Genomic DNA, 26,770 nt, shown 5'->3' on the forward strand with positions numbered 1-26,770 from the left:
TTGTGTTTTGATAGAACCTGCACTCCTAAGTATTTTGCAAAATATTTAACTTTATCTCTAAGTTGCCAAGAAATAAATGGATCTAAATGTTGACAACACCAAAACCCACTAAAGCCTCTTTTTTCCGTTCAGCTTTACTTTCTTCTTAGTAAAAGCAGTTTCAGCTACTCCTCCAGCCTCCATGTTATTGCTGTCAAACTTTAAGTAAAGTTTTCTAAAGTTGTCATCAGATCTAGAGAATGGTAAAAAGTCAAGAAAAAGAGCTACTACAGCTGAGTTATTGCAGGCTTTTTGATCTGTCAGAGACTGCACAAAGTGGACTAAAAGCAAGTCAGAGTCAATACAGGAGCTCAGGACCTCTCTCTGGAATTTTACCTGTATTGTCCTGAACTTGCAATCAATCAGAAACTACTCTTTTTTCTTGCAGGAAGCCTCAACTTAATGTTTTGGTTTTTACTCATTTACACTTGACTGCAGGGATGTTTGGCAGGTGACCAGGAGAAACTGAAGACAAAATAAAAGGATAGGAAAAGTGAGTGACAAATTCTTTAAGTGCTGAGGTGGGGTATGGAAATAAAATAATTATTTTTGGCATGCAAACAGCAAATTTTCACATAAAGATATAAGATTTCCCCATAAATGTAATTGCCTGTATCTGAGTAAATAAAAGGGCTGGTGATAGGTAATAGCTGATGACACAAATTTAAATAAAACTAGGACAGTTAGGCATTCAAGAAGAAAAACAAGAACACAAGGCCAGAAGGATTGCATTAATCAGCAGTTAAGAGGACAATGAGGCACAGAAGAAAACAGAAGAGCCAAGAAGACAGAAAAAGAGATTGTTCTCCGTTATGATTCACTACTTGCTTTGATTGCCTTCAAGCCTTCCTCAGGTCTTACTCCTCCATCTTTCCCCTACTTCAGTCTTTCCTATCTAGAAATACCCTCTAACACTGAAGAGCAGAACAAGGGATGTAATCCAGATGCAATTTTGATAGGAAACTTTGTGGTGTGACTGGGATAAAGTAATAATGGAAATTAGATCACTTACTGGCTGTTTGAGCTCTATTTGCAATTAAAAGCCTCACTGTGCAAGCTCACATGGTGGATACACCATGGTCCAGATGACCTTGCTTTGCTCTTTGTACTCTTATGGGAGGATAAGGGAGATCTCTGCCCTACTCTTCCCATGTAGTTAATATCAAACCAGCAAAAGCCCACATTCAGCCCACTGAAAATCTGAATTTCCTCTGTCTTGTTCCAGACAATAACATGTTCTTTCCATGTTCTTTTGCTCATTTTGTGGATCTTTTCCAGTCGGGCATCCTGAAGAGCAAGATCTTCACAAAGTACAACGGTGGGCTTGACTGTATGTTCAGAGGAGGAACATTTTCTGACTGTGAGACAGGGGGTTCTGAATGAAAGGCAGGGCTCAGCTCATGGGAACTGATCACTGTTTTCAGTGATGGGTGGAAATGGGGTCAATCCTAGCCCAACAACATTAATAGAAAAAGTGGAACAGTATTTATCTTAATCAAAAACATCAGGGCCAAACCAAATCAGCAAAAATTTGAAAATATTAGCCTGAGGGTTTATTTTTAACTACAGTAATCCATTTAAATCTGAAATGTTAGTGGCTTATGCTTCCTTAAAATATTTTTCCATGGGCCTCTTGTACAATAGTAGTTTAATTTCAGAAGCAGCTGAGATGCAAACCATCTTTAGCTCTGAAGGAGTAATTATGCAGTTATCATAACATTTTTGTAATATTTGGGGGGAAATGAGTTTAGCAGCTACATTATACGCATTGTTTGCTCCCTTCTGATTTACATGACACCTGGATAAAAATAGAAGAAAGTGAAAATTTGCTGGAAACATAATGTTATGCAATGGATAGATCTTTGATTTTAGTCTCAGTTCTGTGTCATTTCTTGTTCTGCCACTAGTCTGCTCCTGAAAGTAATTTCACCTCTCCTGTGTAATCAGATGACACACCTTTCCACACAGGTACTGAGTTTCACCAGGTGTTTGTGCAGTGTCTAGCACAATAGGTTTCCAGGTGCTATTATGATCCAAATAATGAATTATTAACTAGTTTTACTATTATAATATGATCAGTAAAATTTGTTTTATATCCTCAACCAAAGTTATTGATTAAATGGGCATGGTTGTTAGTTACCTTCCTCTAAATTGCCCTATGAATGAATCTCATGCATTTCAAAAGAGCCAATTTGGATATGTGCTTCTTTCCATCCTCACTTTCAGGTTGTTTGTCTTCTATCTCCATGCGAATGTCATTAACACAGAGATGCAGAAGAGAGTTAACAGTGGGGGGCATAGTGGTTTTTCTTTTCTTATGCACCACTGCCATTAGCAGTAATAGGTGTTATGTGTGTGAATTGAGGGAGCAGACATAACTTTATTTGGACGAAATGACATATAAGGTTACTTATGGCATGAAAGCAAAGAGCTAGAGTATGTTTTATTACGGATTATATCTGTGATTGATGTCATACAATATAACTAAGTATTTAAAGAGAATTTTCATTTCCTACTAACCCAGATGACTTATTATACAGCCTGTAAGACTGTAGAGCTAACACAATGATTGGGAAAATTTGAACCCTAATATTTTCTGCCACTGCAGGAGATTTTTAAATGCTTAATTTTAGTTCTACTAATAAAGAGAAGCCTGAAATCCAACACCCCTCTTCCCCCCCTTCCCCCCCCTTTTTTTAATACTCTTCTCTCAACAAATGCAGAAAGCAATGAAACAGATGGGAAAGAGGTGTTTGGGTTTTTTGGGGTTGTTTTTTTGTTGTTGTTGTTGTTTTTCTTTATTTGTCACCATCAAGCATGCTGTGGGGTTTCTAAGAAATGCAGTTGTGGGGTTTTTTTCCTGGCCAGTAAGGAAAATCACAAGTCTACACTTGCATGTTCTGTGGCGATTGATTAAACAAAAGAAGAAACTCTTTTTTAGCTCAGGACACTGACCTCAAGTGGAATTTGTCAGATTTAATGAAGTAGAATGGTCCTAGGGAGAAAATACTCTGTTTCTATTTCCAGTAGTACATCTGTTTGTAGCAATTACTTTCTCCAGTGAATGCCAGTTTGCCTACAACACTTGCAATGAACTTTAATTGTATGCTTTAGTAGAAAGTCTTAATTTTGATCTGACTCTCTTCAGGTAGCAAGGAGTCTACTCACATAATCACACCTCCCTGTGGCAGATAAAAATAACCACCTTGATTTTCCCTCCTTCCTTACATTTTTAGAAAATGGTTGTATTTTTATGACTTCACTCTCACAGCGAGCAGGGAGCTATAAGCTTTGGAACATAAGATGCATAAGATGGGCCTGCAATAGCAACTATTTCTAAACCATTACAGTAATTAATCACAGAAGGAGCTACTAGAAAAAAAATCCTATAATTTTGAACATATAATTGAATTTGTATTGCTTTTAAACTGAAGTGTTTAGACCTTGAGAAAATCAGCTCAGCAGGATAAAAAACACCCTCCTCTTTGCCTCTCCTTCCTTCTGTGCTTTAGACAAAGCTTGGCAGAGCTCACAAGCTAAGTGGGAGCTGATTTGATAGTTCTTTATTTCAGTTTACATCCCCAAAAAAAAGGAAAATGTTGCTTAAAAATTATTCTCTTTCTTAACAAAATGTAATGATTCACTGGAATTGACTTGGGATAAAAGAGACTTTGACATCCAAAGCTACCACTGGCACCTTGCAGAGGAAGAAATCCACGTGCTCAGAGGAGGCAAGTGTTCTTGAGCCACCAGTTAGATTCAGTGCATTTTAAAAACTTTTTTTCCTCAGGACTAAAGCTCTTCGGGGATGGAGACCTATCCAGATTGGATACTGTTCAATATATAGTTTATTCCCCTCTCTGACAGCTGTCAGTTTTAGTTAAGAATCCATTTACGTTTTTTGTTTTCTGATGACAAAATAAATGTCTTCTCAGTGGTATTCTATTTTGTTAGATGTCTTCCCTTCTTCTTCTGTTGAAGTGTGCTAGTTTTAGCACTTAATTTTACCTCTAATACAAAAAGAAAATACATTCCTGGATTTTGTGACAGTAACTATAGCAAATTCTGGCCCAAAACTTATACAAGTGTTACCTTTCTTTCAACCAGATTTGTGCTATAGATAGTCAGTCATACTCCCAAATCTTAAATCTAACCACAACAGTCAAACATGAATTATTTCTGGCATTAATGTCAGAGCCTGTCTTGTTGGTCACATTGAGTCTTTAGCAAAGATGTGGGAAAATCTCCCAAAAGGCTCTCTTCACCCATTAGCCTCAAATGCTTCCTCCATAGGTCAAATTTATTGAAGACATTTCACAAAGTACAGTTCCTGTATGTCTGTGCTTCTGCTGTTTTGAAAACTTTACTATGATTGTGTTAGTTGACATACTGCTCTCCTGTGCTGTCAAGAGATGGTGGATAAATTCTGTACTGGCTGCTCAAACCCAGAAGCAGAAATCATAACATGTTCTTCAGCTCATCTGCCTTTAATGCCCATTGTCTTCTGAAAAAACTTCTTTTCCTTTCATTGACTACAGGAAACAGTCTAACTTTAAGGAAGTTCATATTGGAAAAATCCCTTTTTTCTGTAATGCTCACATATTGAAATATTAGTTTATGCATCAGTAATATATTTGTATAACTAATTACAAATTCTATCTTTTAATAATGTAACATTTGTCTTACTTTTTTGCTGTGTTGCAAAAGCCTGCAGTCTGTAGGAGAGGAGTCTTCTGTTCCCCATATTTGCATATTCCTAATGTGTAATATGCATAGGCCACATTTAAGATGATTAGCCAGTAATCAAGTTATAATAATAATTATTATATATAATTGGCAACTTTTAATGAACTATCAATTATTAATAAACTTTAAACTTGCTAATAAAGCAATTGTGACTTCAAACATAGCTCCACCAATCCCTATATATCTTCTACAACTACTTGCCATTAAGCCATCTTATTAACTCTGATGACTTAAATGTATAGACAAGACCAAAGACTTTATAGCTCAAAAAATACAACTTTAAAGTTAAAATGTTACTAGTAAAAGGTGACAGGCTTTGAACTGACCAGAAAGTGGGGAGGTCGCAGGACTTGTCTGGACTTGTTCCTGCCTGAGGTGAATTTAAATTCTTGTAGCTGCAGTAGGGCTTCTCTAGTCATCAGGTGATTCTTGCCTGAATTTGTTTTAGCTTTATCTCTGTGCCCCAGAGGTAGCCCCAGGACTGGTGCCAGTAAGAAGCTGAGAAGCTCCTCCTGCTCAAAATCCAGCTAAGGAGTCATTAGAGGGACAATAGATGCCCCTCTGAGATTAACATACAGAAAAACTGATATAACACCATGGTCAGATGGCAGCTGTCCTCCTGCACTCATGGAGGAACGTGGTGGAACATTCCCTGAAGGTGCCAGTAGGGGTGAACTGACTGCAGCTTTGGAAGTCCCCAGGCCAGGGGAGTTTGTTCCCAAAGTAGCCGTGACTCTGTGGGAAGCCCAGGCTGGAGCAGCTCCGGGCTGGTGGGAAGGACTCATGGAGGAGAGGTTGGTGGAGGATCTGCCGTGGGAGGGACCCCATGGGGAAGCAGGGCAGGACTGTGAGGAATCCTTCTTCCTGAGGAGGAAGGAGCAGCAGGAACCACCAGCCTGTGAACTGACTCTGAACCCCATCCCCTGTGCCGCTGGAGAGAAGGAGGGAGAGAAACTGGGAACAAAGGGATTTGGGCCCTGGAAGAAGGGAGGTTGGGGTAACATCTGCAAGCCCTGCTCTGTGTGTGTCTGTGTCCTGTGTGGGTTTGACCGGTGTGAAATTAAATTATTATTTTTCCCCAAGTTGAGTCTGTTTTGGCCGGGACCTTAATCAGTGAAGATCCCTCTTTGTGCTTTTGTCTCAACCCAGGAGCTTTGTCCTTCTCATCCCAGAGTGTGTGTGTGGGGAGTTGAGTGAATGGGCATGGGGCTGTTCCTTTGATGTCCTGTTGTGCCCAAACCATGACAAATGTCAATTTCCTGATTTTGGCATGTCCGGAGTCAAGAAAATTACTTTTAAAATTTTATATATATTTTTAAAGTTAATAATCTGTGCTCCTTCCTCTATCTTGTTATACCTCAGGGGTGATTTATCCTTAAGGGCAGAAATTCTTCCATGGGCAGTTTTGAAATTTCAGATTTTGACCAGAGTTCTCACCTTTTTGTTGAAGATAATATAATTTAATTTCACAGGTGTTAATGGGGACCCAGGCCTATATTCATATCAGATAGAAGTATTTGTATCTATATGTCCACTACACACAGAGTTACATTGTAAAATGATTACTATTTAGTTTGAAAGAAAATTTGTCTTCTTCAAGAGAAGTGCAGTAACAGTATTTGGTAAATTCAGAGGTTCTTAAATACTAGAGGACAACAAGAATATGTTAGAAACTGTAACACAGGAGGGCCAAATGGAGTCTGCAAGCTTTTTTGTGTAACTTATTATACTGATTATTAAAATTCATAAAACTCTACCTGCTTTAGACTTCTTACCATGTGTGAATGCTGTTAAGCCATACGTGAAAAAAATAAAATGAAACAAAAGAGGAAGTTAAGCATTTGAAAAACTTTGAGAGTTTTTTAGATATTTTTGCGAGACACAACCTATGCCAGAACACCTGAAAAGGTGTTTTGAGGTTATGGTGTGCAAGAAAGTAAAAATATAAAACTCTTTGGGTAATCAAATCAGTCTCTTGGAATTGCTGGCATTTAAGTTTTGTAATTGTGTTCATGAAATTACTCATTATTTTAATTTTACATTGGTGGGCAGACACTGCCAAAAGACAGTGAATGGCCCTTTGCCCAGGAATCTAAGGTTGTTCTCACACAACTCTCGAGTACCAGGAAGGAGATCTTCCTTACATCATGCAGCACTGCAGGCCAGTATTTGATGCACCTCCAATAGATCATATGTCAAACTCTGGAGCATAATGCAATCGTGGTTTTGGCAGTGATTTCAGAGTCCTGTGCAAGTGAGAGACGAATGAAAAGAAGCTGAAGAGCCACCTTCTCAAACATATTCCTTTTTGCACAGCACAAACCCAATTAGATTTGCTTTTTACCTGTTTTGCACAAATGCAGCCTAGAGTTTTGTTGGAAGAGGTGTTAGAATATGCACATGGAATTAACCTGCATGTATATACATAAAAAAAACCCCAAACAAAACCCAAATATAAAGGAGCTTTTTTACTTTAACTTTGGCTTTGTTATCAACAGTACAACTCAGTATTCAAGAAGTGAATCAATGCAAATGCTGCAGACCGAGTAATTAAGAGAAAATCTTTTCTGTTTCCTTTGCCATAGATCAACTAATACTCAAATTCAAGAAGTGTCTTGAAAACTAACAGATAATAATAATAATAATTAAGAACCATTTATGATCCAAAGCCTATTTTGTTTGAGCTTTTTTATTTAATAAAGCTACTTTAAAAAAACCCAAATTTCTTTGGTTCTCAGAGTTAAATTATGCCTGCTGCATGTGTACTTAAGGGTTCATTTGGTATCTAATCTATATTCCCCCCATTCAAAAATTTTCTGGAGGAGTTCTGAGGAAAATAACTGTATTTGAGTTAAGGTTTATAACACTGATTGCTTTTACTTAAAATGGCATATTTTTTTAGGCTGTTTAGCTGTATATCTTACAGATATAAACATTCACCATATGAAACTTCAATTAGCAATGATTTTCAAGATATAAAAAGGTGCCTATTATAATGGCATAGTGAGAATGTGTGGTATATGTTCATTTAAAGTGCTGTTAATTCAATTGCTTTATCTGATCCAAAGTCACTTAGATTATATTAAATTAGCCATCTGTTTGGCTTTCACCTTGGAATGTCTGCCAGATGCTGAGTTTGTTTATAGACAATATATTTGCAGACATAGCCTTAATGACAGGATTGCTTGTTGGGGACTATCCCTGATGGAAGAGTTTACCAGGAAAGATGGAACTATGCACTCCAAGCAACAACTGCCTGTTCAAGAGGGGTAAAAATGTATTGAGTACTTTGTGTCCAGTACACTATTATACAAATAATTCCCTCTTATTAATTTCTGTAATCTCTGTGATGAAGAGGCTTTAATGGTTCCACAAAGCTGCATCATCCTACGTACTGCACATTTATACGTTTTATGGTTTTCTTTTTAATTAAGGTCTGGCACTAAAATTAATATAGCATTTTGTTATCTACTGGGCATGGAAGCTTTTTACTAACTCTCCAGATAGCTTTTAAAAGTCTATTAAAAAGCTCTGTGTCATCCCACAGTTGTTACACATGGGAAAAATATTTCTTTAGGGGATGGTCAGCTTTCTCTCTCTCTCTTATCCCAAATGGCACGTGATCTTATCACAGGAATAACACAAAGCTGCTCACAAAGATTCCAGACTTAGACAGAATTTAACTGAGTGCTTCCATTGAGTTTGTTCATCAGCTATTCAAGAGTAATTCTCCACTGAAAAGCAAATCTTAGACACTGATCCAAATAAACAGGGTAGTAAGCAATCACTGAGCAAAAATCAGGGGTGGTTTATGTTCACCTGGAGAGATGTTTGATTAAAACAGCCTTTAGTTGGCAAAGATACACAACAGAAAACTGACATCACTACTACTAGAGATAGTGCAAGGTACTAATGATGGCTGTCAGAAGGAAAAGCAGATCAGCTGTCTTCAAGTAGCAATACATTTTTGTACAAGAAAAATAACTAATTTTTGATGTATAGGAAAATTACTAATACTCACATATATTCAATAACATTTTTTGGAACAAATATGAGCACTCTTATTTAGTGGTTATGCAGATTTCTAAATTACAGGGCTTAGAAGATTTCCTGTTCTTAGGGGAAATTTATACAACCTGTTTATTGAGGGTCTTAAGCAGAGGCTTTTTTATCCTCTTCTGAAACATCTGGTCCTGACCAATGTTAAAAACAAGATAAAAACTGGATGGATTATGATCCAATCAGATTCATACAGAAATTCCTACGTATATGTCTGAGTAAATATGGAACTTTGATATTTGATCACTGAACCCTGACACTTATCTGTTCCAAAAGGGTTTGATTCATACTGGGATTTTGCAGGCTACTGCTTCTAAAGCTTTGGATTCAACATGATTTATATAAACTAAATCAATGCATAAATACAAGGTCTATATCTAATTGAATCAGCCAGCCACTCAGGTCACTTTGACTGATTAAAAAAAAAAAGTACCTTATTAGATATTAAATGGCAGATTGCCAAGAGCAGCATAACTGACAGAGGAACAATTCTACCTGTGCAGGATCAAACTCATCTGAGTTTGCACTGCCCATGAAACAAAGAGTTTTTTGTGGTTTTTTGTTGTTTGTTTGTGTTGTGGGTTTTTCTTGTTGGTTTTTTTTAATTGAGTAAGAAACTTGGTTTATGTACAGGTACTCACAGTACCCTTTCAAAGCAACATTCCAAATTTTATACCGTTTTTAAAATTGGAACTTATTTTATTTTCCAAGAAATCTGAATTTCTGTTTCATTTAAAAAGAGAAGAGAATTTATAAGTTGTCTAGAGGAACTAACAATGATTTGGAAGACAAATTTATGTAAGACAAATCAGGCAATTTCCATTTTAGAAGATTGTTGCAGTGCTCATGCTACTATTATAAAAAGCTGCTTTTCAGACCTGCCTTCAGAGTAAAACTCAAGTAATGTCTTTCTAATAACAAGTCAGATTAAAAAGAATAATAAAAAACCAAATAAATCCAGAAACAATTTTTAAAAGAGAGTCCTAGTTTTAGAAGCAAAGCTAGGCATGATGATATTTCATGGTGTTAGGAGAGTATATGAGAGATGAAATAAATTCTATAAGTCATAAGCATGAGATGTGAATTACCACGAAAAGGGTAACCTAAATAGATTCTTTAAAATTAAGGATGCTCAGTTGTAAAGTTTTCAGTGCATATACTCTGTCTATCATGTTTGTAAAGTATCTGGCACACTATAAATGCATTAATTTAGTTTGTATTAAATTAAATTCATCTACAGTTTGATATTGCAGGTTGATGTGTTGGCTTCTGTTACCATAGATGTAGTTTTGTTTTCAGAAAAAATATCATGATTGTAACTTCTTTCTATTATATATTTCTTCATAAGCCAACTGGCAGGAAAAAAGTGAATAGAGTGAAATGCAAAGAAAAAGCAGGCAGGAAAAAGGAGTAGAAGGCAAGCAGAGATAAGAGTACATAAAATACTTGATAGGAAAAATGATGGCTTATAAGGGGAATAAAAAGTGAGGTGGTAAAGAGAGGGCCAAACAGATGAAATACAGATATAGAACAGGAGTTAGATAAATTGAAAGCAGAGAAATTGGCAGCTAAATCAACACAGGAACCATGGAAACAAAGTAAAAAACAATGTGCAAAAAACTGAAAAGACGAGACAAGGACAGTTAAATTTTGCTTGAGGGTGGAACAATATTACAGAATTGTTTTTCTTGCTAGGAATGCCCCCAGGTTAAAAAAATACACCCCTTCCTCCCTGCCAGAGTCATGTGGCCAAAACCCTTAATGCAGACCCCGACTGACAGAAGAGCTCTTTTTTCCTCTTGTGCTGGTGATATACTACCAGCATAAGTCATTCCTTCACTGTATGCCTAAAGCTTGACTGCTCTTTCTCCCCTTTAGGAACTAAAAGTGCTACAGACTTCTGTGAACCACTGCAAGTGATGAAGAGTCTGGCTAAAATATACTAAGGGTGCTGGTAAAATAATAGTGCCTGTAAAGGTCCACATACATAAATGAAATATGGAGACACATTTCAGCACAGAGTAGCTCTTCCTTAGCTAACTCACCTTGAAGGTAGTTTAAATTGCTGAGCATCTGCTGGTTAAATTATATGGTTTGTTTCTTTATAGACATGGATTGTGCTTCACAGCTTGCCCAAGCCTAAGCATCATAGAATCATAGAACTATTCAGGTTGGAAAAGCCCCTTGGGATCACTGAGTCCAACCGTCATCCCTATTCTACAACGTTCTCCCCTAAACCACATCCACCAACACCACATCCAAATGACCCTTAAACACATCCAGGCATGGTCACTCAACCACATCCCTGGGCAGCCTGTTCCAGTCTCTAATCACTCTTTCTGGGCTACTCTTTCATCAGCTACTCAAGACTTTACAACAGGATCCACAAACTGAAGTTTAATATGTTGATCTCACCTAATGGGTCCAATTTTCTAGCTAGCTATTTTGAAATCACACTCAGCATACAGGCAAATTTACCTCAAAAAATGCAGTTACAGTAATTTCCTCCAAAATACATTAGAAACAGAAGTTTTGTGCTCAGCTGTGGGGTTTGTTTGTTTTTGTGATTACAGTTATAGGCAGAACATAAACCATGCAGTTGCAAGCCTGTATATGGTGTAGTTCCCAATGTGACAATATTTAACAGTCTCCCAACAGCTCAAAGGCTGCCCTGACTTCAAGGCTACAGACTAACCATGACACGTATTACAACCCAATTCTCCAGACAGAACTGCTGCCATGATGGACCAAGCAATCTAGAAGACAAGAGCTGGAACATGAGTGGGGCCCTTTGACTGATAGTTAAGGCATATGGGTAGGAATAGGAAATAGTAAGTTTAAACCCTTCTTCCTGGCCCATTTTGGTGTGTTTTAATATTGGTGTCATTGAATGCAAAATGTATAAATAATTAACATAATAAATAATATTACTAACAAGTTCAGGACTCATACTTCTGCTACCTTTCCAAATGCCTTGACCACCAGACCAGAAGAAAAAAGTGAACCCCACTTCCTGCTCTCAGGGTCATGTGCATAGAGAGATCTACCTTTATTATTTCTGGATGAAGATGAAGACACTGCTGTTTGAGATGCCAATTCCTCAGCTTTGAAGAAGTACAAAAAAGCTATATCCTTAGTGATCGTCATTTCTTGGAGCATGCACAAGTGGTTAGTGCATTTAACCAAATATTAGTGCAGCTCACTGGGTATGATGTGCCCTTTGTTACAAGGTGGTGCTGGGATATCCTGCTTTCTGCTCCCATGGAAGCCAGTGGGAGTCTCAGACTAGGTATCAAGTAGTACTGAGCCTAAGGGAAAAGTTTTATTTGAGAAAACTGTAATCATTAGTGACAAAATGGAATATGATCATGTCTTACTGCTGTCTATTTAAAGACTTAGATTAAAAGTAAGGCAATTTCTCAATGCCTTAGGACTAATGCCTAGCAATGGTGTATTTAGAAATGTATACAGAATAAAAAGTTGGTGTTGACTAAAACACATTACCATCTGCTCTTTTGTTTCATTCCACTAGAGATTAATTGAGTTGATCTGAGTTAGCAGATACTCTCAATGAAATTACATAGTGTGTTGATGAGGATTTCAATTCAGCTACTGATTAACTTGTTAGAATACCCAGGTGAGATGATAATTGTTCCAGAAATCTGAACACGAATTTTTAAAACCAAGTTACTGCTTGTTGAAGGCTTGCTGATTTAAGGTTTTTTTCTCATTTTTGACAGTACCAGCCACATTTTGAAGAATTAAGTCCTATGTATCTATGGATCATTTGTACATAATATATGTTTGTATCTCTATGTAGGTGTATGCAAATATAGATACACATATTTATTCAGACCTATGTGAAAGTTCTAATCATTGGTATGGAAGGACTTTCAAATGTGTCTGAGCTGTAGATTTTACAAATTATTATCACAAATTATGTCCTTATTAATTAAAAATGCATAATTCCCTAAATCTGCTTCTGGAATCCCACCTATGTATATTTTGGTCACTTTCTTGTTAAAAAGAGGCCCAGTTCCCAAGTAATTACCGTGAAAAGCACATATTGAATGAGCACATGTCATTAAACGACTGAAATTCTTGAATTAAATGGATGACAGGCAAGGAAGTTCCTATACAGCCAGTGTGCAGCCACAAGGTCTCTGTGGTCAGGCAAAGTGATGTAATTTTAGCCCTTGCATTCCATCATCAATGTCAATGCTTATATTTCTAAATGAGTAGCAATTACACCAGCTCCACTGACTTCATCAGGGCTCCAGTTGGGTGAAAGGCTCCACTTAAATCCAATTGCAAGTTTGAAGGGGATGTTTGGAATAGATCAGTTCTTTAGAAATTAATATTTTTTTCTAAAACAGTGTTAGAATTCCCATCCAAAAAGCTAGATAATTACAGCTGGAAGCATATAGTAAAATAAGCACTGAGGTAGCATAAATTATTCCAAACCATTTATGCTTGGGTGAAATAAAACCATGTGAATAATATACATTTCAGGAATGAAAGCAAATTCCTCTAAAGCATGGCCAAGAAAAGAAAAAAAAATAATAAAAAAATAATTATTTTATTTAATTCTCAGTAATTCTGTTTCACAACTGTATGTTCCACATAATACAATTATACATACCTGAGCCTTGACATCCAAGTTCCACAAGTATTTTCACATCTCCAGAGGAAAGCCTTTTGTGAATTTGCAAGCAATTCCTGCAGCAGTGGCCCTGATGAACTTCACCTAATCATACAACAGGCAAAGAAATTATTTTCCACAGTAGCAGTGCCTCATTATTCTATTTAAACACATCAGCACTTCTGCTAAAACATTAAATATGAAATGCACTCTGAAATATAAAAGCTTTCTGTTTTTTTCTCTTCTATTTCTTTTTTTTTTTAATTCTCAGTACTTCAAGTCAAGCTGTGAAGAAAATCTCTTGTGCTTGCTATGCAATTTTATCTTAATCCAAGGAAGTGGGAATCTAGCAAATGAAAAAGAATCCAAAAGTTAATGCAGAACAAAATATCTGGGAAAAATTTAGACAGTGCAAAATTCCTAGAGCACAGAATTCCTGAAGGAGTATTCTCTGTCTCTTAGTTGAAGAGTGATTATAAAGATGATCAACAAAATATTTTCTTTCTCAATTATTGATATTAGGATTGCTTTTAAAATTGGCTGTTAAGCAATTTCTGTACAATTTATGAAGAAATCTCAAAAAAACCCAGCCCATCATGGTCTGGCTTTTATTAAGATGTTTCATCTATTAAGATATTGCATCTTGATATAAATGAAGATCATGGTCTCAGCTCTGCAAAGTGTAATGCACTGGCAAATTGCCAGCATGTGTAAAATCTAATCAGCCTGAAACCCATGGTTTATGTTTACAAGCATATTATTAACATCATGCTATGGACTGATGAAAAATTAAAACTGTTTGTCCTACGTAGAGATACTCTCCCAAGTTTCATTTTTTCAGCTTTCATGAATTCATTTTTATTTAGGTACTCCCATGTCAGATTAAAGAAGTCTCACTGCAGCTTTTGGCAAGGAAGTTTTTGAGAAAGACTTATTAATAGTATCTTTTTCCTCAGAGAAAAAAAACACCAACCTAAAACAAAACAAAAAACAACAACCTGGCAGTTCTTGAGGCTGAATGTAACATGTAAAATAGGTTCCCTAATATTAAGTTTGCTGAAAAAAATAAATAAATGGGAAAAGTGAATGAAAACTGGTGCTTACTTTTGTGCTTTGCTCCAGGGAAATAAATGAAGGGTTTGGCTAGATTTTTCTAATTTATTTTACTCAAAGGAGAAGAGATAGATTATAGAAAGGATAGACAGAAAACTATTACCTGACTTTGGAGGAGTTAACATAGGAGTCAGGTAAATTATGGAAAATAAAGATGTATAAAATACATTAACATATAAATGTTAAATATTTTGTATTAAAACAGGTTGTTAATAGACCAAGTTTTGATTTACAGGTAAATGAAGAATGAAGCTCTTTTATTACATGACATTACCTGACACTGTCTCTCCGAGATGGTTTCTGTCTGTTAGAAGTGAATATTCAACAGAAGTTGATAAGCAAGTGTTACTTGTAGTCTCTCATGGCAGCTGGCAGCCAGAACTTGGATTCAGTGTTCAACAAATATAGCACATTGTCACCATTTTCTGAAAATGATGGAACATCCCAAAGAAAGGATACTGCAAAATGCTCAACATGGATTTTACTATTTTATAATTAATTGATATTAATTACTCCTGCCCCACCATTTTTTTTTAATATAGATATAAATCAAAACCCCAAACCATGATTTTTCTTTCTTTTGAGTAAACATTGAAAAGAGATTAAAGGCACTCTAAGACTAAGAATTCTAATAGAGAAGAAGGCAGTCTAAAACACTGAGTATTTTCTCCTAAGTAAACACCAATGCCAGTAAGTAAAGTTTTCATTCTGACATCATGTTGCAAAGAGGTTCAGATTATTGCTGTAGATCCTCATCATCCCAAAGGAGGTTCACAGAATCAGTCACTTGAAAGCCACCAGTTCTGTAATCTAAAGACCTGTTCTCTAGTCCAGGCTACAACTCAAAGCAGATCAACACTGAATTAAAGCTCTGTTATGTAGGATTTTGTCCAGGCAGGTTTTGCAAAACTCCAAGAGAATTTAGAGCTTCTTTATGCAACCCTCCCAATACTAAATTATATGCAGAGTGGAAATGTGCAGAGCTGAATTAAGGAATAGCTGGGAGGACTGATACAAACAAGACTTTTGTTTAGAAATTTCTCATTCTTTTTGATAGATGTTTTCCAAAATAAGCAGAGCTTCAGGAAATTCCCATGGACTGAGGACTTGATCCTTGAAAAACTCTGATTCCAGAGTTCTGAATAAGTTCTTAGTTATCTGGACTTCGCAATGCTGAAAAGTATCATCTCTGCTACAGCTTCCAAGTTCCTTGGTATGAAAGCAGGTATGAGAAAAAGGGGAGTGGTTTCAATTCATAGTCAGGACTCTAGGTTGCAATTGTGGAAATGAGATAGCTTAGCCTTATTCCTGGGCAGAATGGATCGCTTTGATGAAATCTCTGTGGTCTTCTCAATGGCTCAGGTTCTGTTACTGACCTTCACTTCCAAAACTGTTAGCACTATACCATGTCTCATTGGTGATCTGATACTTGAGAGCTTCCCCAAAAGCAAAAGCCACAAGATGTCATTTAAAAATAAGTAAATCATGTCAAAAAGGAACAGTTTCAGATGGTGAATGAGCTATTCCTATTAAAAACTGAGTAAAATGTGCAATCATGCCCAGCTCCTCTTTGAGCAGCTTGTGCCTGCCTCTCTTGATGGCTGCAAGGCATAATGGTAAAACATTGACACTTAAATTCCTGTGCTTTGATTTCATTGCTAAAGAGTCAATTTTGCTCAGGGCACATCGAGATAAGGAGTAATGAAAATAGTAGCAATTTAGTACAGATTTCAATAAACTCTTCCCTCTCATTCATCCAGAACTCACTGCCAAGATATGACACTGGAAGACTACAGTTATTGAGGAGATTTCCTTAGACTGTCAAATGATACAAAGACTCAGCTTTGGCAAAGAACAGATTGCATATCCAACTCTAAATGTATTCTATCCATTATAAAAAACTCCACAACATTTAATTTAATTAGATGGCAACTTCCTTCCTGATAGTACCTCTCCAGGAGGTGACTCTGATCCTTAAGATTATAACTAAGAGAAACATTGTAAACCCTGTGCTTCTGGAACTGCAATATTTCCTGGAAATAATCTGGTTTCTCCTGAAATCCCTCTGCCTTGCAGCTAACATCATATGGCTGCCTTGCTCTTCTGGAAGAGGAAGGAAGACAGCTTGTTAGAAATCTTACTTAAGGAAACCAGATGTGCAAGATAATGTTTGTCACAAACGTTTTCAGCAAGGGATGACTTACCTATGGCAGTCAATGGCAGCCTTGGCTGCAGTGATCACGAGATGGTGGAATGCAGGATCCTGTGTGGGAGGAACAGAATACCTGGCAGGACCAAAACCCTGGACTTCTGCAGGGCCGACTTTGGCCTCTTCAATCAATTATTAAGTCCCATGGGACAGGGCACTAGATGGTAAAGGGGCTCTAGATAGTTTGTCAACATTCAAGGATCACTTCTTGCAAGCTCAGGATCAGAGCATTCCAATGGGTAGGAAATCAATTAAGGGAGCCAGGAGACCCATATGGTTAAACAAGGAACTGCTGGGCAAACTCAAATGGGAAAAGAGGATCATGGAAGGAGGGGCTGGCCTCTTGGGAGGAATATAGGACTGTTGTCAGAGGATGTAGGGAGGCAATCAGGGCAAGGGGCAATGGGTGCAAACTGGAGCACAGGAGGTTCCATGTGAATCTCAGGAAGAACTTCTTTCCTGTGAGAGTGACAGAGCCCTGGGACAGGCTGCCCAGAGAGGTTGTGGAGTTTCCTTCTCTGGAGACATTCAAACCCACCTGGACACGTTCCTGTGTGATGTGCTCTGGGTGACCCTGCTCTGGCAGGGGGGTTGGACTAGATGATCTTTCAAGGTCCCTTCCAACCCCTAAGATTTTGTGATTCTGTGATCTAACAAGAACACTTGGACTTCTTTGTGAAGGATAAACAGACCCTAGAGTGCTTTTCCATAGAGAGCCATCTGACTTTGGTAAGCAGCAGCACTTCATGATAATTAGTTTCATTTCATCACATAGAATGTTTAAACATCAGAATTTAACACTTGCACATTGATTAAGTTATTTTGATTCACTGAGTATTTTTTGTAGCTGTGTTGGCAGTTGGCTTCTGAGTGATCAATTGTCTGAAAAAGTATTAAATTGGGTGACACTTTCTTGTTTCCTACTGTCTCTGATAAGATTAGTACTCTTTTAAAACATGACAGTAGTTGTATCTTTACACTCTTATGCATTTGAGGTAATGAAGTATTTAACTGCTCAGACTCCTTAAAAAATATACAGATTAATTCACTTGTCATTGGAGTACTTCCTTTAAAAATGTCCAGTTATTTATCCCTTCACATACTGCTATAAATCTAAGTCAGTAGGTAACTTAAACCATGTTTGAAATTCTTACTGATTCCTTCATGGGCAGTTTAAACCATAACTTTCCTTTTTATATATAGTCTACTGTCTTGTCTTCTCTAAATTCACTCTTATATTGGGGAAGGTATTATGCTTCATCTGCTTTTCTACACTTTTTCCTGAAAAAGGATTCAAAAACTTGTGTTACCAACTTCATGGTATGTATTTCCCCAAGTGAAGAGTCCTTCCTAACCATAAATGCACAGATTAAAAGACTCAAAGCATAATTACAATTGAAAGGGCCTGTTTTTACTTCATACAGCTCTAATCCCCAGTTCAAATGGGACCAATTTTGTTGTTACACCAGGTTTTTTACAGCCTTGTACAATTAAGTGGCTCCAGATCTCCAAAAACCGAGATGCCTCTCTGGGCAAACTGAGCATTTGACCACCTGTATTGTGAAAAAAAAAAAAAAAAAGTCATCTTATATTTCACTGGAGTTTTCTAAATTGCAAGTTTTTATCATTGTCCCTTCTCCATCTGATGTGCACATTTGAAAAGAGTGACTCCATCTTCTGTGTAACCACTTACAAGGTATTGGAGACAGCAATGAGCTCTACTCCCCTGAGCAGTTACTCAAAGCAGATAAACCAGTTTCCCACAGCTTTTTTTCATTCATACATGCTGTGCTCCAGCCCCCTGGTCTGCTTGGTGGCCCTTCTGGACTCACTCCAGAATGATAAAGTCTTTATTGTGCTGGAGAGACCAAAACTGGGCACAATACTCCAGATAGTTCACAGGTGCCAAAGAGAGGAGAAAAAGCACTTCCCTCAAGCTGCTAGCTACACCACTGCTATCATTTACTTTCACTGCTGCAAGACCACACTTCATACTCATGTTCAGCATCTTCATCAAAACCCACACATATTTTACTGCAAAATCCCTGTGTTGCTCTGTCAATGTAATGACATCAAAGATGTTATCAAAGATAGGGTTTTTTTAGCTTAGTCTGTCAATACAGATTTTCAAGGTTTGGTAGAAACATTGCCTTGGTTTGACTGTGCAGTCAGCTGCTTCACTTCCAAGTGCTTTTACAGTTCATAGAGTATCACAGTATCATTAGTAAAGAAATGAAAATATAACACACTGAATCTCAGATTTGTCAGAAATTTTGGCAAAGCTCATAAATCCAGTCTTTATGCACGTTTAACTCTACTGTCTGTTTAGCAAATGTATTTTGTTCTGTGAAGCTCTGTTTTTTTGAATGTGAATTTACAGTTCTATCATTTTTCTCAATTACAAAATAAAATCCTCTAATTTCACAATAATATGATATTTCAATACAAAACACAAGAATAATGCTAAAGAAAATAAAATTGTCATGTTAACGAACACCAATGAACAGGATTCCTCCAAAAGAAGCAGTGTTTGTCATGAAATTCCCATATGTTAATGTACACACAGCTAACAAACCAGAATCATTCTTAACTAGCCTGTAATTGCTCCAGTCTCTTAAGGAAAACGTAGCTCTACTTTCCTTGTTGCATTCTCTCTCACCACCTTCTCCCTAATGAGGAAGAGGTTACTTGTCTGTGAAGACACTGCAGGTTATTCCAATGGAATAAAAACCTCTGTGATGGAAGAGAATTAGAATTAATAATAATTTTCCTTTGTTACTAGGAGAACACTGTACACCTAGTTTACTAAAGGGGTAAAGAGATCTATGTATGCACACAATTCTACAAATTGCCCCAGAACTTCACCTCTATCATTCAAATACTCCTTCAGGAGAAAACAGATTATTAATGGTGCTCCCTTCTCAGAAGCCACTTTGTCAAACCAAAACCCCATCTGCCAGACCTCTCTCCAGAACATGAATGTGCCATGGAAAAGTGTGGCCTGACATGGGGTGATGTGGGAAACACTTTCTCATTCTCTCAGTCCTTCAGCACTTTACTTTTGCTGTGAAATGAGGAAGGGCAACTGGGAAGAAAGGAACCCATAATATCTAATCTAGTACAACACTTCATTGCTTGCCTGAGAAGTGAGCTACACATTCCCAGCTGGGGGTGTCAAGTTCAGTAGATAGGATTCTCAATTTACAGGCAGAACAGCTTGATTCAAGTCTGTTGGCTCATGGCTTCAAAATGCAAGCAAGTTACTGCAGGGTAACATGCTACTGCATATTGTCAGCTTCACAGTAGCTGAGTGTGTGTGTATGTAGCTCACAGCAAATGTGAGATCATTTAAGATATGTCAGATCTCTTTCAGAGTTCAGATTGATATAGGGAGATGCTGATTCTGACTCTGTGGTTAGTACATTTACTTGGAAAGCACAGATGTAGTTGCTAATTCCTCCTCCTACCTGCTTTTGAGCTGGTCCAGGTATATTCCTGGATCTGAGAAATCAACTCATCTCCAAAAATATAATTCACTTAACTTGGGGAGAAGACATATATTCATGGGATGTACCAATCAAGGACTTTCAGAAAAATGCACATATGCGCATTTACCTCAGATTTGGGAGTTCTCATATCACTGATAGAGGAAAAATAAGTCAGAAAAACTGAAATAGGATTTCATAATCATTTTCTTTTATCAGCAGAGTAGTCAATATTATATCAATGCTGTGATAATAGCTCACTTAGACCAAGCTTTGAGTTGACTACCTTTGCTTTTCTTTTCTTTCTCTTATGCTTGCTGTTCAGGAGCATTAACACCAGGAGAAATATAGCATTCAGGTCTATAAACAGAGGTAGGAAAAAAGCTCAAGGAGTTAGCATGGGCATGTTGAGTATTCTTAAAAGATTAGTATTGTGCTAACAATTAATGGGTTCACTACAGAACACAACTGATCCAAGGTTACATTCCAACACTATTGTTATTGGTTCTAGCAAATTATTGGATACTGAGGAAAGAACAGTAATTTGCAACAATTTACTTCTTATTGATGTTTTAAATTGTGTGTAACTCCTGCTTAGAAAGAGCAATACACAAGGTAAGGAGGCACTAATTATTCCATTGCAGTCTCTTTAACAAAAATACCTTTTCTCATTGTAGAGGAAAGGACAAAAAAAATTAAAAGTGGTTTTCTTTTCACAGAAACTTTATAACATTAATATAGCTGTGTGAATGGAAGAATTAAAAGGATCAAATAAAGATGTTAATTCTTGCTTATCTGAGTCTAAATACAGACTAACACCAACCTGTACTGGCTTCATGTACTTAATTTTTGATGTATAATAGCTAATAAGTAGGCAAAATGGGTTACATTTTCAGTTTCACAAGATTAGAGGTGAGCTAAAGGTTTGTGTGTTAGAAAGGGCAGGTCAACACAACCTGTCCTGGTGTCTGCTACAGATGAATGAAGAATTGTACAAAGTCTTTAACGAACTGGAAGTAGCCTCATTATTGCAGCCTCTGCTACTCATGGGAAACCTTAAACACCTCATTGTCTTCTAGAAGGGCAGCATAGCTGGCAGGAAGCAGTCCAGGAGACTTTTGGGGTGTGTCAAAGGCTGTTTCTTGGTGCAGGTAATAAGTGAGCTAATGGTCATCAGATAATAGGCTGGGTCTTCTACTCACAAACAAGGAAGATCTGAACACTGAAGGTGACCTTGGTGGCAGTGAGGGTGAGATTGTAGACTTCAATATTCTGAGGGAAACTACAAGCCAAATAATTGAAATATATGGACTCCAGTCTTCAGTCTTAGTTTGCTGAGGGATCTGCTTGGCAGGATTCCATGATAAACTGCTTTGGAGGGCAAAGGGGCCAGGACAGCAAGTTAATCTTCAAGGACAGTCTCCTTTGAGCACAAAAATAGTCCATCCCAATGTGGATGGGGTGGAGGGGATGCACAGAAGGTGGAGGCAAAGAAAGACTGCCCAGAAGTACAGAGGTGTTGCTCAGACGTGCAGGAGTGGGGTTAGAAAAGCTAAAGGTGAGCTGGAAAGTAATCTAGAAAGTGATTTTGAGAGCATGAAAAAGAGCTTCTCTAATTATATCACCAGCAAAATAGAACTAAGGAGAGTATGAGCACAGTGGTCCTCACTGTTCAGTGGAGCAAGGGACCTAGTGAGTGGAAAAGACTGTGGATAAACTCAAAGTACTGAAAGTCAGTCTTGCTTCAGTTACTACTGGTAAGATCTGTCTTCTGGTCTCCCAGGTCCAAAATCTCCAGACAGAAATACAAGTATTTGCAGACTATAACTTCTGTACAGTGTGGCAAATCCCTTCAAGAAATACAAAACCATCTGGGCATGAACTTGCCAGCTGGGCAGTTTACACAAAATGCATTGAATACTGTATGACCCACCAGATTTACAGCATGACTGCAGAGGGACTGTATCACCACAGACATGATAAGCTCAGTGCTTCAGGAAAACATTTGTTGCATAGGGCTATGCAAAGTGAATTTGATCAGCCCACAAGAAATCATAAATAAACTTTGACAAACTTACTGTCTTTCAGTAGAAAGATGGGATTAATTTGCCCAAACCTAAACAACTAATACCTGTCCAAAATATCTATGCTGGCTTGGCAGATATGACACACCACTTCAGATAAACCTGTCCTTCTGAAGGTCAGACTGAGTCCTTGAGGGGCTCTAAAATTACACTAGATATCACTTAAGCAGTTTAGGTAAAAGAATCCACTGCTTTTGTACTTAGCTTTCAAGCCAAAAGATACAGGCTCAGCTCTGCAAGCTTCACATTACTGTAGCAAGCACATTACAACACTATCTATCTTTCTTGTTTCCTTAGACTGTAATTGAAGATACACACTAGGAACAGGACTGTCAATAAGTACTACTAAGATAAAAATAAAAAGGCTTAGGAAAAAACTTTAGCCCTGAGGGTCTTCCTCAACAAGTCAACCAGCTGCCAATTTTGAAAGAATTCAATATGCAGTTTAGCTATCTGTCTCTTCAAGCATAGCTATTTTCTTTAGCAGTACTTGCCACCTTGTCTACTTGCCAAGTCCAAAAGTAATCCACTTGAAAATGCAGATGTTACACCTTTGAGGTCTTATGTGGCTGGTTCCAAGTTGTAACATGCTTACATTGTGCCTTTGCAAAGCTACACATGAAAAACTAGGCTCTGCATTAAAGACGAATGCTCCCCTGCTATATCTGAGAACGAGACATCTGTGGAGGAATTACAGGCTTTTTTTGATGCTGAATTTTTAAGCTCTTGTTTCCAGGGCTTTACAAAAATATGTTTCGGCACCTGGATGCAAGATATCTTTTGAAATCCAGGAAGGATCTTTTTACTTGCTAGGCTTAATTTAAGAATCTGGGGACATCATTAAGGGAAAGTCTGTATTCTTGTTCATCTGTGCACCTACTTTCAGTAATTTCATCAAAAGCAGCTGCCACTTTTTATGAACACTTATTTCCCAAGCCTGCAAAACACTTCTGATCTTTGCCCCCTGCTTTAAGAGTACTCTGTATCCACCAGTCTGTAGCTTTCCACTCCTTTCTGATGGCTTACTTGTTTTCTGGTATCAAGGCTTTGATGGTAATGAAATTCTGGAAAAAATCAGATCGTGCCAGTTCCAGGTGTTTTGTCTTTTATGAGAGTAACCAGTGAAAAAGGGCTTATGCCTCCAGACACAAACCCAGAAACAAACCCAGTCAAGTCTATTTGGAAAGAGCTGATGTTAAAAACTCTCACATGCTTCAAGCTTTCCATGCTCAAAGGGTTAGTGGCACCAAAACTCTAGGTAACTGCTGGAGATCTTGATTTCAACAGGGAAATCATAAACTAAAGGCTACTCTGTTCTTTACATTCTACCCCCCAGAGTCTGACTGTCAGCCAGGTTCAGGATTAGAGTTATTTCTTTTCTTGCAACATCTTTGACTTTCTTATCCAGCATAATGTTGTCCAAATGAGACTTGCCTTGTCCTGCACACCTGGGGTGAGTAATCACACTGTTGCCAGAATATTGTTAACTTGTTCAGATATAGTTTATCTGGATAATATACAGAAGCTGACATTGCTCTCAGAGGACTTAAAAACATTATGTAAGCCAGAGAAAACAAAACAAAAACCACAAGGAACATGGTTCCAGTGTAAAACATAGAGTCATAGAATACGCTGAGTTGGAAGGGACCCATCAGGATCATCGAGTCTAAGTCAGCTTCTTTTTTTTTCATCTGGATCAGAGAAACCTACTGTGAAGTGCATTACTGAAAATATGGAAGCATCCATGTAAACTTGTTTCCATTTGCAATATGAAAAGCACACATTGTTGTGATTGTTTAGTAAAGTCATAAATATTTGCTTAAGAGAGAGAGGAGGAAATATTTTAAATATATAAAAGAACGTTGAACAGATTCCTGGTGGGAGAAAAGGAATATTTTTCTTTACTCTTCCCTACTTCTCCCTTCCACATCTAGGGAAAAATAAAACAAAACCCAAAAAACAACCCCAAAAAACAAACAAAAAAACCCAAACCTCACAGTACTGAGTCCTTCTTTGACATGATTTACAAAAAGGTCCATGGTTGTACTTTCACAAGCATTTTCCCAATAGGACCAACTCACTCACCTTATGATCAATACTTTTCAATAAAACTTGAAAGTTGTAGTATTAGTAAAGTTTAGGCTGGATGATTTCTTTGCAACTAGACTGTAGGAGTTAGATATTTGATTCACATTTAAAAATCAGCAACAAGGTCTCCTGTGAGAATGCCAGTGTTAGAGTGAAATAATGACAAATGTGTCAACACAGACACATGTAGGGGTACAGCCAAGGTGATCTAAACACGTTCACGATACTAAGCACATATTTAAGCACTTTTTTGAAATACAACAATCTTTTTGTATGTTTTGGCCACTGCCAGGATTGTAAGTGTCAGAAAATTATGCAATATGTGAGAAACTCTCAGAAGACATGGGACTCACATAAATAACATCTAGTTCAGGGTGATTTACTGATGAGCAACAACTGCATAGGAGCTGTAAACAAGGCAAAGTATCTCTGGAATCTTGCTATTGCTTTTAAACTCTGTAGTGAAAGCTGAAAATAAATAAATAATAATAAATAAGCAACCTATAAAACAGTTATACCAGTTATAAGGATAATGAAACCCATCTCAAACAAAAGGATTGTGAGTTCAGTCACTAAGAAAATGTAAGACACAATGTACAAAAAGCACGGGGTAACAGTTGAAAGATATTATAAAATTACTAAAAATCAATCAATCAATCAAACAAACCCCAAATCCTAATCTCATCGTCCTTTGTATAACATAATAATTCAGAAAACAAAATAATATTGCTAGAAATATTATTGGTGTACACTGTTGCAAAAGTGTTGCTGTAACATTATGTATATATGAAGACAGGAATGCTTTTTTCTTTTCAGCTCAGCCCCCCTGACCTTTGACAAATCATTTCAGCTCACTGGTCTCTGCTTCTCAATCTGTAAAATAGAAATATTGATATTTATCTTTGTTCATAAATCACTTCAGCATGAGGAGATGAACAGTCCTTCATATAAGTTAAAGGATATTTACTGTGTTTACCAGTGTCTGAATTAAAGACTTTCTTAGCAGAGCTAGAAGGCTGAACCTGTGGATTCCAGTTCTGGAGACCTACTTGCAAATATGCAGGGTAACATGTTGCATCCCATGATTTAGGAGGTCTGTGCTTCTCAAAACCCAGTCCTCCTCAGAAAAAAACAACAACAAAAAGCCCACCAAAAAACAGAGGCAATACTAACAGGATCAGTCCCTATAGGACTGTAAAGTAGATCGATGCTGCACGTTTCACCAAGATGAAGAGATACGAGGTAGCTTGGACATGGGAACAATTTTCCTCAAGGTAGTAACTGTTCATTTTTGCTCTAGCTGAACTGAAATTGCTTTTCAATTCATCAGACTAAAATATCCTGTGCTGAGCACTGTAATTCCATGACAAAACCTCTTCCAGCTTAAAGCACAGCACTGTCTATCAGATCAATCTGCCATACTGTGACCGCCCTGCTTGACTTCCATCAAAGCTCTTCTCAGCTTTTCCTACTTTCATGCCATTCTGTCCTTTACCTCTGAGACAGAGTACTAGAGATTGCTATAGAAGTCATGCACTTGCATGCAAGCCTGAACATCCCCAACCCCAATGTGGATCAGCCTTTTACCAGATGGAATAATCTGATTTTTTTTTAATTTTTTTTTACATAAATATAATACCATTTAGCATCTTTACATTATAGGAAAAGCCTTGTTTACATAAACATGCAGCATCACTGATCAGCTACTGGTGAGTACAAAGACTTGGGGTTATCAAGACCCTTTAGAATATTCACAGAAAGAGGATATGAATGTGTGATTTTCCTATTATATAGTTAAAATATCGAGATCTCCCCAAAAGTCACTATGAAAAATAAAACAGGCAGATTCAATACCAAGAAATTCTTGAAGGAACATTTTACTCTTTGTATAACAAAGAGTACAAATTTTGTCAGCCTTTGACAGTTTTAACTGGTGTGACCAGCCATTTTCATATTGACAATCCCACAATTCTTCTGCAGCAGCCTTCTCATCTCGGATGTGTTCTGCCTGTGTGCATACATGGTTACATTTTTTCCTCTTGAGCCACTATAAGCTTTCTAGTGACTATCTAGAAATACTCAGTTTGCCAATCTTCATTTTTCTCAGCCCTCCAGTGAGGTGTGATCTACTCATCTGGCTTTTGTTTGAGCTTCCTCAAGATTTATTCAGACTGAATCTTTTGTGTGAATTACTTGCAGGAGTTAGATAAGCAAGATGTATCTTCTTCATTGGTGCAGGGAAGTTTGAAAGGATATTCCTGACATAAAGCATTACTGATCAGTTAAAAATATAAAAACTAGAAAA

This window comes from Chaetura pelagica, unplaced genomic scaffold, assembly GCF_000747805.2.
Source record: "Chaetura pelagica isolate M959 unplaced genomic scaffold, ChaPel_1.0 scaffold46, whole genome shotgun sequence".
NCBI lineage: Eukaryota > Metazoa > Chordata > Aves > Apodiformes > Apodidae > Chaetura > Chaetura pelagica.